Below are 14,625 nucleotides of genomic sequence, written 5' to 3'. Positions count from 1 at the left end.
CACCCAATATTGGAGTACCTAAATATTTAGCAGGTTCTAATAGATCTAAAAGGAGAGATAGAATGCAGTACTGTAATTGTAGGAAACTTTAATACTCTATTTTCACAATGGACAGATGAACCACACAGAAAATTCAATAAGAAAACACTAGACTTTACTACACTTTAGTTCAAATGAACCTAACAGCATATAGGAGGGTAATTTTAAAAGTTCATGTAAAAAAAATTGTATTATCTTTCAATTCTACTTTGTACAGATCATTCAATCCTACAGCAGCAGAATACATATTCTTGTTAAGCATACACAGAGCATTCTCCATGACTGATCATTTGTTAGCCAAAAAACAAGTCTTAACAAATTTAAAATGATTAAATTGATATCACATATATTTTCTGGCCACAATAATATGAAACTAGAATTAAATAATAAGTTATTTCAAAAAATTCACAAATGTGTGGAAACTGAGCAACATTTTTATAAACCACCAATGGATCAAAGAAATTAAAAGGGAAATTAAGAAAAAAAAACTTGAGACAAACAAAAATAGAAATACAACACACCAAAACCTATGGGATAAAGCAAAAGCAGCTTTAAGAGGGAAGTTTATAACAATAAAAACTTATGTCAAAAAGAAAGGATTCAAATAGACAACTTAATATTACATATTGACGTGGACTGAATGTCTCCCCCAAACCAATTGAAGTTTGAATTGTGTCCCCCAAGCTTTATGTATTAGAAATTTGGCCCCCCCATGGGCCGGCCCGGTGGCACACTGCTACAGTGCGCTGCTTGGGAAGCGCGGCGGCGCTCCCGCCGAGGGTTTGGATCCCACATACAGACCGGTTCCCGCTCACTGGCTGAGCGAGGCGCGGGGGCAACACCGAGGGTTGCAATCCCGTTGCCGGTCCCGGTCCGGTACGGGCGTGACACTGAGGGTTGCGATCTGTTGCCGGTCACGAAAAAAGACAAAAAAAGAAAAAAAAAAAAAAAAAAGAAATTTGGCCCCCACTGTGACTGTTGGGAGGTGGGAAGTCTGATTATGGTAATAGAAAGGTGGGGACTTGAAGAGGTGATTAGATTCTGAGGACCAGGCCGAGTGAATGGATTAATAATGGTGGTCATGAGTATGATTCGGAGGGCTTTAAAAGGAGAGCACATCAAGAACTATCTCTCTCTTTGCTCCACCAGTTTCTGCCATGTGAGACCCCAGGGTCACTGTCACCACCACCATTTGCAACAACATGGATAAACCTGGAGGACATCATATTAAATGAAATAAGCCGGGCACAAAAAGACAGATACTACATGATCTCACACTTATATGTGGAGTGTAAAAAAGTCAAACTCATAAAAAGGATAAATGGTGGTTACCAGAAGCTGGAGAGTGGGAGGTTTAGGAAAATATTAGTCAAAGGACACAAAATTTCCTTTATTTAAAAGGAATATGTTTAAAAGATGTATTGTATATCATGGTGATTACAGTTAATAAAAATATATTGTTGTTGGGTGGCAGCTACCTTTCTGGCACAGATGGTTGCTACACCTAATGGCGACTGCTTGTTCCCTTCTTTGTTTTTCACACATGCTCAGGATGACGCCTGGAGGATGTAAAGGGGGAGTGACTATGGGGTCGGGTAAAACCTCACCCCATTTACAGGGCTTAGCGTCATTGGTGCAGAGAGCCTTCTGGGCTCAAGGACACTTCATGATCTTTACTATAAGCATAGGCAGGAGCCATGCATGCACGCATGACCTATAGGGTGATTGGCTTGTTAGGTGGAGACCCCCGCCAGAATCCCCTGCCCATTTAGCCCATTTATGCATAAATATGTAGGCTTTGAGTTGAATAAACAGAACTGCTTGACAGAACCCCCACCATGTCTGAGTGTTCCTTTGTGAGCCGGGTTGGGGCCGGTGACTGCACTTACCTATCTCCTGGGCTCTCCTGCCCGCTCCCTCTTGCACAAGGAGGAGGAGGCAGGGAGGAATCTTCGCCTCGTTCCCTTGAGCTGAGCGTGGTTTAGCTAGTTGTCGGGGGGCCGGTGTGGACGCCGACTCCCCCACTCCCCGACGTATTGTGTATTTGTACATTGTATTGATAAGAGGGGAGATTTAAAATGTTCTCACCACAAAAATGTGGTAAGTATATGAGGTAATGGATATGTTAAACAGCTTGAGTTAGCCATCCCACAATGCATACATGCATCGAAATCTCATGTTGCGCACCATACATACACACAATTTTTACTTGTCAATTAAAACAAATGAAAAATGAACTCACATTTCAAAAACATAATGAGAAAAACAAGCAATGATACGTGACGGGGATCAGTAAACTATACAACTCAAGGACCAAATTGAGGCACATTTTAAATGGCTGTAAAAGAGAAAGAAGCGGCAGCAGCATCAGAGACAGAAACCAGACATAGTGTGCAAAGCCTAAAATATTTACTGTCCAGCTCTTTACAGAAAAAATTTGCTGAAGTGAATATACAACATCTATCTACTTGCAGAAAAAGTGTGCTGAACTGAATATACTACATCTATTTTTAATTATATTTAATTTTTTCTATTTCTTATGTGAATTTTACAAACAAAATCTTATAACTCATTTTACTTTTAATAAATGACACAGGAAGTTGAAATAATAATTGCTTTACTATGTTTAAATATCATTATTTTTATATTTTAGTTAAAATAGGGGAGAACTGTCAGTTTAATCTTGGGGCAGAGAGGTAGGTTAACAGCAGGAATCAGATGGGTTGGCCTCAAAGGCTATGAATAATGGAAGACAGAATTGGGTAGAAGTAGAAAAACGAAAAGCTGAGGTTTCATTATTTACTAGATGTCAGGGACAACAAGATAATGAAATTGCACATGTTCAGGCATGCACACATACACATGTGCCCACAAGCAGAATCAAGCATAACAGGTACTCAATAAATATTTTTTAAACAAATATCATCATTTTATATATTGCAGTTAAGAACAAACATTGAAATAGATTGTTTAGTTTTGGTTAAAACCAATGATACAAGTAACTTGCTATAATAAAAAAATGACTTTCCATTAATAATAATTCATATATTTATGATTTTTACCTACATTAGTTGGACATTAGATTCTGTGGAATTAATTATGTAACATGAATTATTTGCAAAATAGAAACCAGCAACCTACGAGTTTGCACTGAGCCTCCTTCAGGATGCGGTGTCACTTGTGATGAGCTTAGTAACAAGTGGATGAACATGACAGAAAAATTCAAGAATCCTGCCTATTCCCACAGAGATTCTATCATGACAACAACAAACACAACAACAAAATCTACTAAGTGTTCATTATGTGCTGGGCCAGTTATAAGAGTTTTATGTAGATTCTATAAGAGTTTTGTATAGGTTATCACTGATCAAAGGTAAAACAAAATTATGTAGCAGAAGGTACATACCATGATTGCAGAAAATGTTGTGTAGGAAGATCATTTCAGCAATATAAGAAAAGACTTTTTTTGAAGCCCTTTAATGTTGGCTGATGCATCTTCTGGAGAATATTTAGACTTTAAGTTACTGTATTTTCCATAAGCAATGCCAAATTTCAATACTCTTCTAAGATCATTTTCTCATAAGAGTATTGTGACAAATGAGCTTTCAAGGAGTATTATTAGCTTCTTGGCATCAGTTTTGCAAACTACGTCACTCAAATTTATTCAGAGCCCCTATGCCGATGGCAACTCTGAAAGAAGTTTTACAGATGTATGTTCTTATGCCAGTTATTATCATAAGGTTTGTTGTAAACAGTTTATCCTCTAAAGAATTGTAAAATATTAATATACTATAACTATTTCAGATTTAGGAAAGATTAAATTCAATCATATTTTTAGTAAAAATAGATACTTTAAAGATTAATTCGTCCTTAATATACTTTGCCATTGACATTTTCCCTGGAGTCAAATATATTTCATAATGTCATAAATCCACAGGAAATTATACTGATTGTCTATATTCTTATATCAAACAAAGAGAGGAATATATTATGCTTTGAAATACTACTTCAATATGATCATTTTAAATAGTCATTAGTTTGCAGGGCCATGTCATTTGGTAGTCTGGTGGTAAAGAAAATTTACTAGAAAATGCCTGGGCCGACCCCATGGCGCACTCGGGAGAGTGCAGCGCTGGGAGCGCAGTGGTGCCCCCCCCATGGGTTCAGATCCCTATGCGCTCACTGGCTGAGCGCTGTGCAGGCGACACCAAGCCAAGGGTTGCGATCCCCTTACTGGTCACAAAAAAAGGACAAAAAAAAAAAAAAATGCCCCTCAAAGAAACTCAGCTTCTTTTGACTTATTTCAAGTGATTCACTTTCTTTGTTCAATCATATGTTGAAAATTAGAAAATATTTAAAAATAGGCATATTTTAAATTTACAAATTAACTACCAGTGCCAGTTAGTGTTACTATATCTCAAGTCCAAAAGCCCACCCTTCTAAACTCTGCTTGTGGTGTTGGGGTTCATAATCTGCTAGTGAGGGAGGTGTCTATAAGGATCCATCTAGAGAAGTGCTCTGGAAATTTGGGAGAAGGGAGAAATGGACTTGCCGTTTCCTGGTGCCATGCTGGTCCTGCCAACATCAATTCATCAATGGCCTGGCAGAAGCATTTAGGTTCAGTATCCAGTTTTTCTTCTGTTCCCCATAATCAGCTTTGATGTGTTCCCTTATGGGTGGCATCACCAGGATGGCAATGCTCCCTCCTTAATAGTCCAGCAGTGCAGCCTCCACCACATTTAGGAGGTATCAGCACCAGCTGGCTGCACTCCCAGTTCAGTGGTTCTAGTCTCAGCTCCAGAGAACCTTTCTTCCAAGCTTTTAGGTTCTAATGACCCAAATTCTTGCCTTTGTTTGCTAAATGAGTTCTAGAAACACTATCCATGTGTTGCCCCAAATTCCCCTTTCCTGTTCAGTTGCTAACAATGAGTTCTTTGTATCCATTACCCTCTGTAAAAATAAATGGTGTAGCTTCTGTTTTCCTTACTAAATTGTGGCTTGTATCACCTTTGATTAAAGACTTGACTTGTCTTATTAAATGTATGAACAGTTCTTTTTTATTGCTAAGTTAAAATTAAAGCAGAAGAAAAAATAACTCGTTTTTCTTAGCTTTCTTTCCAGTTTATACAGTAATGGGTGGTAAATGATCATTAAATAGAAAGTAAAAGAAAAAGGAAAGACTTGATATATTTTCACACTATCATTTCTCAGTTCTTAAAATATCTATGTATGAAATTGTTATGTGTTAATACTTTAAGACATAAATTATAAATATGCTGGTCAGCATTCGCCAAATATTAAGAAATCATTATTTAATGATGCCTGGAATACAGTACCTGTGTGTATAGGAAGATAGACAAAATAAATAGGTTACATGACAAAAATACATTGAGGTATAAGATGTTTTGTTTTAGGGTGATATACATATATATGATGAGGGTGTGTAAGATAAAGACAATTTTGAAGGAAACTCATTAAATCACATTATTTATTAAATGAATAAACAAACAAGCAAATGTTTGTCTCTGTCTTTACCTGTTCTAGAAAAAAAACAGGACAATTTGATAGTTTTCTCTAAATTCTTTGTCAAAATGATCAGTGCTAGGAATATAAAGCCTCTGTATTAGGTCATGTGTGTGGAGTCTTTTGACTCCCCAAAAGACAGTGGTAAAGATTAACCCTGCTCTTTTTTGTTTTTCTGGATTAGTAACTACCAGGGAAATCAGTGTTCCAGCAATTCTTATTAGAATAAAAATAATATATTCCAACACATACTTTCTCTATTACTGCCCCAGTTAAATACCATGTCTTTAATAGCAAAGGAATAGAAAAAGATGGGGGCGAGGGGGATGTGGAAAGAAGAGTATTCCATGTTTCCTATTTTTCATGATTGCATTCCTGTGCTTTTGATTATGGGCAAAATTAAAATCTGATCGCCTTCTTGCAAATTGGAAAGCAAATTAAGTATATGAACAGTTGTTGAGATACTGTTTTTCTCCAATTTAGACCTAACTACGATTATCTTTTACAGCATGTATAAATTTCTCTCTATCTTAAAATCCTTAAAGGTATTTTTTTTTAAAAGGAAGTAATTGGTTTGAGGCTAAAATAATTTAGTTCATTATTAATCAAGATATTCTCTTTTCTAGATTTTCTGTCAATTTTAATTTCAAGAGAGTTTACACTTAAATAACTTATTTGTATATTTGTTTAGGATTTTAACTTTGAATGAAGGTTGTAGAGCAAACATTCACTCTTGACTAAAGGAGGGTTAAATTTTTCATTCTTTAGGTAATCTTTATTTTTAAATATTTAAAAATATCTAGGAATCATGAAGTGCATGACTAAAAGTGAGCAATTGTGAATTGAGTGAATTTTCATCTAAAACATTTCCTATCTATTTCCTATATGTTCAAATAAAAAATAATTATTTAAATATGTATGTGTCAAGTAGCTAAACCAACTAAGGCATAAAAATCAAGAAAATGGTCCTATGAATATTTTTTCTTATTAAAAATATCAAACTATCATAAAAATATAAATAATTATTTCTTTGTTTAGCAACAATTTAAAATATGAACACAGAAATTTAGCATAATTACAATTTTTTTCATTATATTTTGATTTTAAATTGTCTTATTGGTTCTCAAAAAAATGTTTAACAGTTTTTCACTAAAGCTTTGAAACATGTTCTTAGTTCACAAGTTGCTTTCAGACTTTAGTACTACAAATTAACACAGGTTTGCATGAAAAGTGCATAACACACGTAAATGTAAAATATAAGATTTTAATATTCTACCTAGAAATACTGACAGATTATTGCTTTAATATGATAAGATTATGTTTATTCCTTATAGGGAAAATAAAAGCCTCAAGAGATAAATACTTTATTTTGATTTTGTTCCATATGGCTTAAATTTAAAATTAAAGGATGCTTTGATCTTGGTCTTTAAACATTGACAACTCAACTGACAGTCTCCTCCACAAGTAGGCAGCTGAAAATAGCCTAAAACTGACAATTATGCTTGTTTCTAGATTTTGTTTTTACTAATTTGACTAACTTTCTGTTTATGTTTGCTTTGTAATTAGATTATTGAGTTTTCTTATAGTCTCAATATTTTCATCTGCTCTGGTGCTTTTAGTGACCCAGTTAAACCTGCTTACTTAAGACACAAGGAAGGAAGGGTACATGACAGAGACTCAGGAAGGGAAATTGTTTTTAATGGTTTCTTTCTATTTTGTTAATTTTCTTCAAATTGTAAGCTCCAACTACAGCCGAGCATTACAGGTTCTAGGTATGCTACTTACTCCAAGCTTCCTAACCTAATAAAAACTGAATAATCTCCCTTGGCCTCTGGTTATTCATCTTTAATATAAGGCATCTAGATTAAATCTGCTCTATTTTCTTAGAATTTTAATCTGCCTATATTTGAACATAACTCTTTGTAAAATATAATTTGTATTTAATTAGTTGAGGTCCACTCTGAATTGCCAGGATTCCTGCTATGTTTCCTATTTAAATTAATCTTTACCTTCTATTTAAGAGAAGTGAAAGACAATTTGAACAGAGCAGTTTTTCAATAGAAACTAGGATGTTTGTTTTCTAACAATGTTTTGGTGATAGGTGCATATTGAGGTAGTATGAATTTAAGGCCTTGAAAAGCAGCATTGGAATTTAAATGTGTTTCAGCTGGGAGTGAGTATATGGTTTAAATGGTTTGAAGAATGTAAAGTCTAGATGATTTATGGGGCCAGCTGGCTAGCTGAATATTGCAGCAATAATCCTTCAACAGATGTTGAGACCCTGGACTGAAATGGAGAGTGGAATTTATCATGAGATTATGGAGCTCCAATATTGAAATGAAGTAGAGAGAAGCAATACATAATCTAACGGGATTTTCATCTTGAAGTAGAAAAAGGCAGAGGTGGAAAACAGGTACGAAAAACTGTTTTGATTAAAAAAGAATAATATGGTCATAGGTACATACTGAAATGAGAATGAGAAAACCAAATGAGATCACTGGGTTTAAAGAGGGTTTAGACTTATACACATCTATACGTAGATGTGGGAAGTTATCATTCTCTGATTTCCAGCTAGATCTCCTTATATACTCAATTTTTAAATCATCTTCCATTACAGCATCTATAAATATATCTCTATTTTGAAATCCTTATGGATTTTATTTTTAAATAAGGTCATTGGTTGTGGCCAAAATTGATCAATTAGTTAATAAAGACACCTTTCTGTAGATTTGATTAGACTGTTAATAAATAATATACTTTGCTCTTAAGGAGTAGACATTTGTTTTAATGCTAATGATATAGCTGATATTTACAGAAATGAATTCCAAAGCATTAAGAAAAAACGGCACTTTTGTACATTTAGTATGAAAAAGACGAGTTCTATACCTGAAGCCATTCATAGATGAACCCTATTTACACTTTTAAGCTTCACTTTAAAATAACTACATGTCACATAGTTTAAAGTGGCTTTCTCATCACAGTATGGTTATTTTTAAAATTCAATTTGCATCAACATAATTCCAACTGAATTTAAATTGTCAGGGCTTTACATAATGTACATTTCTCACAGAGTGAAAATTTTATCTGAAAATGATAAAGAGTATATCACATTAAGTCAATGATCACATATGGAAATAAATTCAATTAAATTTCAAAATGCAATACCAGCCAGATTTCAAGATAATTTAATTAAACTGTGATGGATTTAAATTTGCAGTACCTATTACTTAAAATTATTTGCTTAGTCAAGTAAACTTGCATATAAATACACAAACATGTAAGTTTTTTTTTTTTATGAAAAGTCCAGTCAGCCAAATATGCAGTATGCAAAGACGTATCAAATCAAAATTAGTCATATATGGTCAATCAAATTTTATATTTCTGATAAAATCAATTAGTCCAGGCAATAATTGATTTGTATTCTGGATATGCATAGATTCTGAAAAAATATAATATTATAGCATATAGCATTTAGATATTGTGGGGAAAATAGAATAATTTAGTCAGGCTCCTTCGGCTCAGGTCTGGCTGGGGGTTGAGCAGCACATTTCTTGTAAACATGTTTTGTGGGTGGAGTTAGTGTGCATGTGCACCAATGTATCTTTTTAGTTTTGTAGCTATTGTGTGTTCTGCAGTTTGTGAAGCAGGCTGGCAGCGCAGAGCTCCTGTCTAACAATAGAGCATGTTTACTCTGCTGGCAGTTGCTCAGTTTCAGTTTTTCTTTGGACCTTGCCAGTAGCAGTTGAGTTTCTGAGTTTCTCCTTTGTACTGCCCAGCTCCTAGATGTGTGTGTGCTGATGAAGACTATTCCTTCTTCAACCAAGGCTCCAAGGACCTTTTGCCGGTTACCTAGCTCATAGACCTGCATGTAAAGGGTTTGTGAATGGGCTTGAGGGGTCTGTGAGCTTCAGATGTTAGCCCTAGCTTTACAAATATAAATATGAAAAATAGATTAACTGACATGTTACATCTTAAAGATTTTTAAATAGGGATTAATGAAGTCAATAATGTAAGGAATTATCAATGCATATTTTTAAAACAATGTTTAAACCTCAAATGTTGGTTTTTTTTTTTTCATTATAACACACTAATAAAAATAACTGATTACAAAATTGTTTTGCTGTGATCCAGGTATATCTATATCTCACAAAATTGTTCTCTGTGCTTCTTTCTCAAAGAGAAAAAGAAAAATTAGAGTCAATCCTGAAAAGATGGCATCTTGTTACCAATTCTCTGAAGTCCTCAACTTACCAACTTTACTCAACATATCTCTGGAATAGTAGGTAAACTGGGAATCTGTAGTAAATATTTGAGTTGTGGACTCTATTAAAATATAGGGAAAATCAGAGCAAGTAGCCTTTGTGACATAATATATAACTTGTGGACTCAGATTTCTCACCTGAGAGTATGTCTAAATCACCTCAGAAAAGTGCTGTACCAGCATACTTGTGTGATACTGTAAGATTTGGGATAAAATCCTGACTTACATAGAACGGGAAAACTTGCCTCGAAGAGACCACAAGACCAGGAGCAATGCAATCAGCAAGAGGTTTTTATTTCCAACGTGTTGGGATCTCACCGCCAAGCTGGGGTGAGACCCCGTTAGGCTCTTTAGTTGTCTTTTTATACATTTTTCTGGCGCAACTTTTCTGGCGGCCAGGAGACAAAGCAGTCAGCAGTGCTTTTTGGCTAACTTAAGTGACCCTAAAACTTATTGGCTGGCACCCATCTGGTTCTAGGTGATTTCCCCTCTGACTTCTTTACTTGCAAACATCTCGCCATCTGCTGGTTTGACTTAGCTATTAGGAGACATAAAATCAGCTGAATACTTCTGCACCTCATAGCTCTGTGGTGACAAGCCTGCGCCTGTTTTAGCAAGAAAACCACAGACTGTCAGCTCTGAGCTTTTCCTGTGTAGAGGAGAAGTAGGCCAGCTCTCAGAGACCCCTCCTCAGGCAACCACACTTCTCGTCCTACTTACCCAGGTGTGATAAGACCCCTACTCAGAGGTCCCTTTGAAAACATGTTTATGTGGAAAGTTTTATGCTCTACCGCAACCTACATATTTCAGCTCTTGCAAGCTAGCAGAACATCCTGTGTGTCTAGCTGGCCCGGGGTGGAGGTGGGGGCAAGATGTGTTTTGTTGTGACAGCTTCTAAGATGGCTTCACTCTTGCTAAATCAGAGCAAGCCCGTTTACAGAAGCAGATAGCGCAGGTTAGAAGTTTTCAATACACAGAGGCCTTCCTGACTCTCTGATCTTTGAGAATACAGAAGCAATCTGAATTTGTAGGTGAAGTTGTGCCTAGATAGAATGGTTAGTGGAAAACTCTTCTTGCATCTGGAGTAAACTGCTGGCAGGGAGAATGTTTTCACATGTGTATGAGTGTAAACAGAAGTTCAATAAGAGCAGAAGCTCCTTTAATTAATAATTATTTGCATGTAGCACCACAGCAGCTTGACTGGACTATAGAGAGAATATAGTATCATAAAGAAGAAAAGAAAAATAATAAAACATAAATCAGGAAACAAAGGCTGATGGCAGCACTGAAAGCCTTGATCACGTACCTCATGTTGAAGTACACCAATAGACAAGTCAGATTGGAAAATGAGCAACAAAATAACAAAACTCTGCAAAATCTAACTGGAGTGCTGATAACATCAAGGTCAAAGGTTTAGATCTCTATATCAACCAGACACAAACAAACAAAATAAACAAAGCAACGTCCAATTGGAGTGCACATACATGTGTGCACACATACACATACACTCACACACACATCACAAAGATTGAATAATTTTTTAACTAAAGACACATTTCATATATAAAATATTATTAGGTGCATCAAAAAATAGCCATCTTGGTTTGTTTGTTTGTTTGTTTGTTTTAAAGATGACCGGTAAGGCGATCTCAACCCTTGGCTTGGTGTTGTCAACACCACGCTCAGCCAGTGAGCAAACCGGCCATCCCTATATAGGATCCGAACCCGTGGCCTTGGTGTTATCAGCACCGCACTCTACCAAGTGAGCCATGGGCCGGCCTCCCAAAAAATAGCCATCTTTGAAAACAAATTAATTGCTTAGAAGATGAAGAAATATGTAATAATGATAATTTAGAATAAGCAAAATAATCAAATAAAATATTAAGATATATGAAGGCAAGATGCAGGTGATATAATACGTAAATTATAAGAGTTCCAAAGTAGAGTTTCTATTACCTGAATAAAGATTTGAATCTACCCATTGGAGGACTCATGGTAATCCAGGGTAAATAATTAAAAGAAAAATTAAAAAGTAATGGTTAAATCCTTAACTTAAAAAGAGAAAATTTTTTTTAAAAAAGGAAAAATGTTACAAAGTCAAAGACCTATAAAGACAAGCTACCATAAAACTAGACCTAGAATTTAGGTGTTAACACTGTTAACATAGTCCATAAGTAAAAAAATCACAGTGCTGAAAATATTCCGATTTTAATCTCTTGTCAAATGGTTATTAAATATTTTCTCCATCCTGTGGTTGCATCTTCACTCTGTTGATTGTCTTTTTGTTGTGTTGATGTGATCCTCTATGTCTGTTTTTGCTTTTGTTGCCTGTGCTTTAGAAGTCTTCTCCATAAAAATTTTGCTGAGATGAAAAGAAATTGTTTATTTAAAAAAAAAAAAACCTTTTCTTTTAATGGAGCCTTCGTATAATTTTTTTTTGTCTCTATTTCATTTAATTCTGCTCTATTCTTTATTATTTATTTTTGTCTACTAATTTTTGAATTAGATTGTTCTTGCTTTTCTAGCTCTAACATGAGCAACATTAGGTTGTTTATTTCAAATTTTTCTCCTTTTTTGATGTAAGCATTGATGGCAATAAACTTCTTTTAGTATTGCTTTCACAGTATCACATAGGTTTTGGTATGTCGTGCTTCTATTTTCACTTGTTTCAAAAAAAATTTGATATTCTGCTTAATTTCTTCTTTGATCCATTAGTTGTTCAGGATATTGTTGCTTAATTTCTATTTATTTGTACAGTTTCCAAAGTTTTTCTTGTTATTGATTTCTAGTTTTATGCTGTTTTAGTCTAAAGAGATACTAGATGTGATTTTCAATTTTTAAAAATTTATTGTCTTTAATTATGGACTAACATGTGGTCTACCCTGGAGAATTATCCATGTGCTGATGAGAAGATTGTGTATAATGCAGTTGTTGAATGAAATATTCTACAAAAATATCTGTAAGGTCAGTGATGTCTATACTGCAATTTAAATCTAATGTTTCTTTGTTGAGTTTTTGTCTAGTTGATTTGTCTAAGGCTGAGACAGGGGTGTTAAAATCTATAGCTATTTTTGTATTGGTATCTATCTCTCAATTAGATCCAATAATATTTGCTTTATATATCTGAATGCTCTGAGGTTGGGTGCATATATATTTGCAATTGTTATATCCTCTTGCTGTATTGATCTTTTCATCATTACATAATGCCCTTATTTATTTCTTTTTATAGTTTTGGTTTAAAGCCTATTTTTTTCTGATAGAGCATGGCAATTTCTTCTTTTTTTTTTTTTTTTTGCTTTCCACTTCCATGGAATATCTTTTTCCATCCTTTCACTATTAGTTTATGTATTTTTTTACAGGTGAAGTGAGTTTCTTATAGGCAGCATATGGTTCAGCCTGGTTTTTTTACTCCTTTAAGCTAGTCAATATCTTTTGAGTGGAGAATTTAATTTATTTACATTCAAGGTTGTTACTGAAAGGTAATGACTAACTTCTGACATTTTGTTGTTTTATGGTTGTTTTATATATCCTTTGTTCCTTTCTTTTTCTCTCATTGTCTTTGCTATTTTGTGGTTTTTGTAGCAATAAGACATAATTTCTCTCTTTCTCATTTATGTAACAACTCCACCAGTGAGTGTTATTTCTTCATATGTTATCATAATAGTAGTTATTGTTCTTTTGCTCCTACATGTAGGACTCCCTTAAGAATTTCTTGTAGGACTGGTCTAGTAGTCTGTTTTTATTTGTCTGGAAAAGACACTATTATTCCTTTATTTCTAAATGATAGCTTTGCTGGGTATAGCATTTTTTTTTTCCTTTTTTTCTTTTTTCGTGACCGGTAACGGGATCGCAACCCTCGGTGCTGCGTCCGCACCTCGCTCAGCCAGTGAGTGGGAACCGGTCTGTATGTGGGATCCGAACCCTCAGTGGCAGGGGCGCCGCCGTGCTCCCAAGCGGCGCACTGCAGCAGTGCGCCACCGGGCCGGCCCCTGGATATCCAATTTTTAAATTAAAAATAGATATCCTATAATAGTGGGTATTTGCTAAATATAGAATCTGTATGTTCATATTACAAACAAATAATAAAAATCTACTGGAGTGCTATAAAATTACTTTGAAGTCTAATCCTTTTTTTGTAATTCCTTGTAGAAGAAGATTATTTGAACAAGTTTATGGACAAAATGGAAGGATACATGAGAAGACATTGAATATGATCAAGAATACTGCGAAGTACTTATAGAACAAGCTTGGACCAATCTTTCTTTCATTCCCTTTTCACCAGATAAACCCAGTGATGGAGATTGGATGTGTTGTCCCCTCCAAAACTCATGTGGAAATTTGATCCCCAATGTGGCAGTGTTGGAAACTGATTTAGTCATGGGGGCGGATCCCTCATGAATGGATTAATGCTCTCCCTGGGGGAGGGGGGATTAATGAGTGAGTTCTTGCTCTATTAGTTCCCGTGAGAGCTGGTTGTTTAAAAGACCCTAGCACCTTCTCTCTCTCTCTTGCTTCCTCTCACCATGTGATCTGCTTGTACCTGCCAGCTGCCTGCCACTTTCCACCATGGGTAGATGCAGCCTGAGGCCTGTGCCAGATGCAGCTGTCCCAGAATCGTAAGCCACATAAACCTCTTTTCCTTATAAATTACCCAGTCTCAGGTATTCTGTTATAGCAACACAAAACAGACTAAAACACCCAGTCAAAATGTTTCCCTAGTTTCACCTTATTATCAATGTACATTAAACATATAGAACTGCTGGCAGTTCCTCACTTTGGATTCCTGGTTTACAGACATTTGT

The 14,625-nt window shown here is 35.3% G+C and overlaps 1 pseudogene; it reads left to right on the top strand.

Annotated features, from left to right (window-relative positions):
• Nucleotides 1-3,720: 3,720 nt before the first annotated feature.
• LOC103607143 overlaps nucleotides 3,721-14,625 on the top strand; it is a 78,186-nt pseudogene continuing 67,281 nt past the window's right edge.

This window comes from Galeopterus variegatus, unplaced genomic scaffold, assembly GCF_000696425.1.
Source record: "Galeopterus variegatus unplaced genomic scaffold, G_variegatus-3.0.2 Scaffold7168, whole genome shotgun sequence".
NCBI lineage: Eukaryota > Metazoa > Chordata > Mammalia > Dermoptera > Cynocephalidae > Galeopterus > Galeopterus variegatus.
Note: the sequence above shows the minus strand (reverse complement) of the source record. Positions and strands in the feature narration are given on the sequence as shown.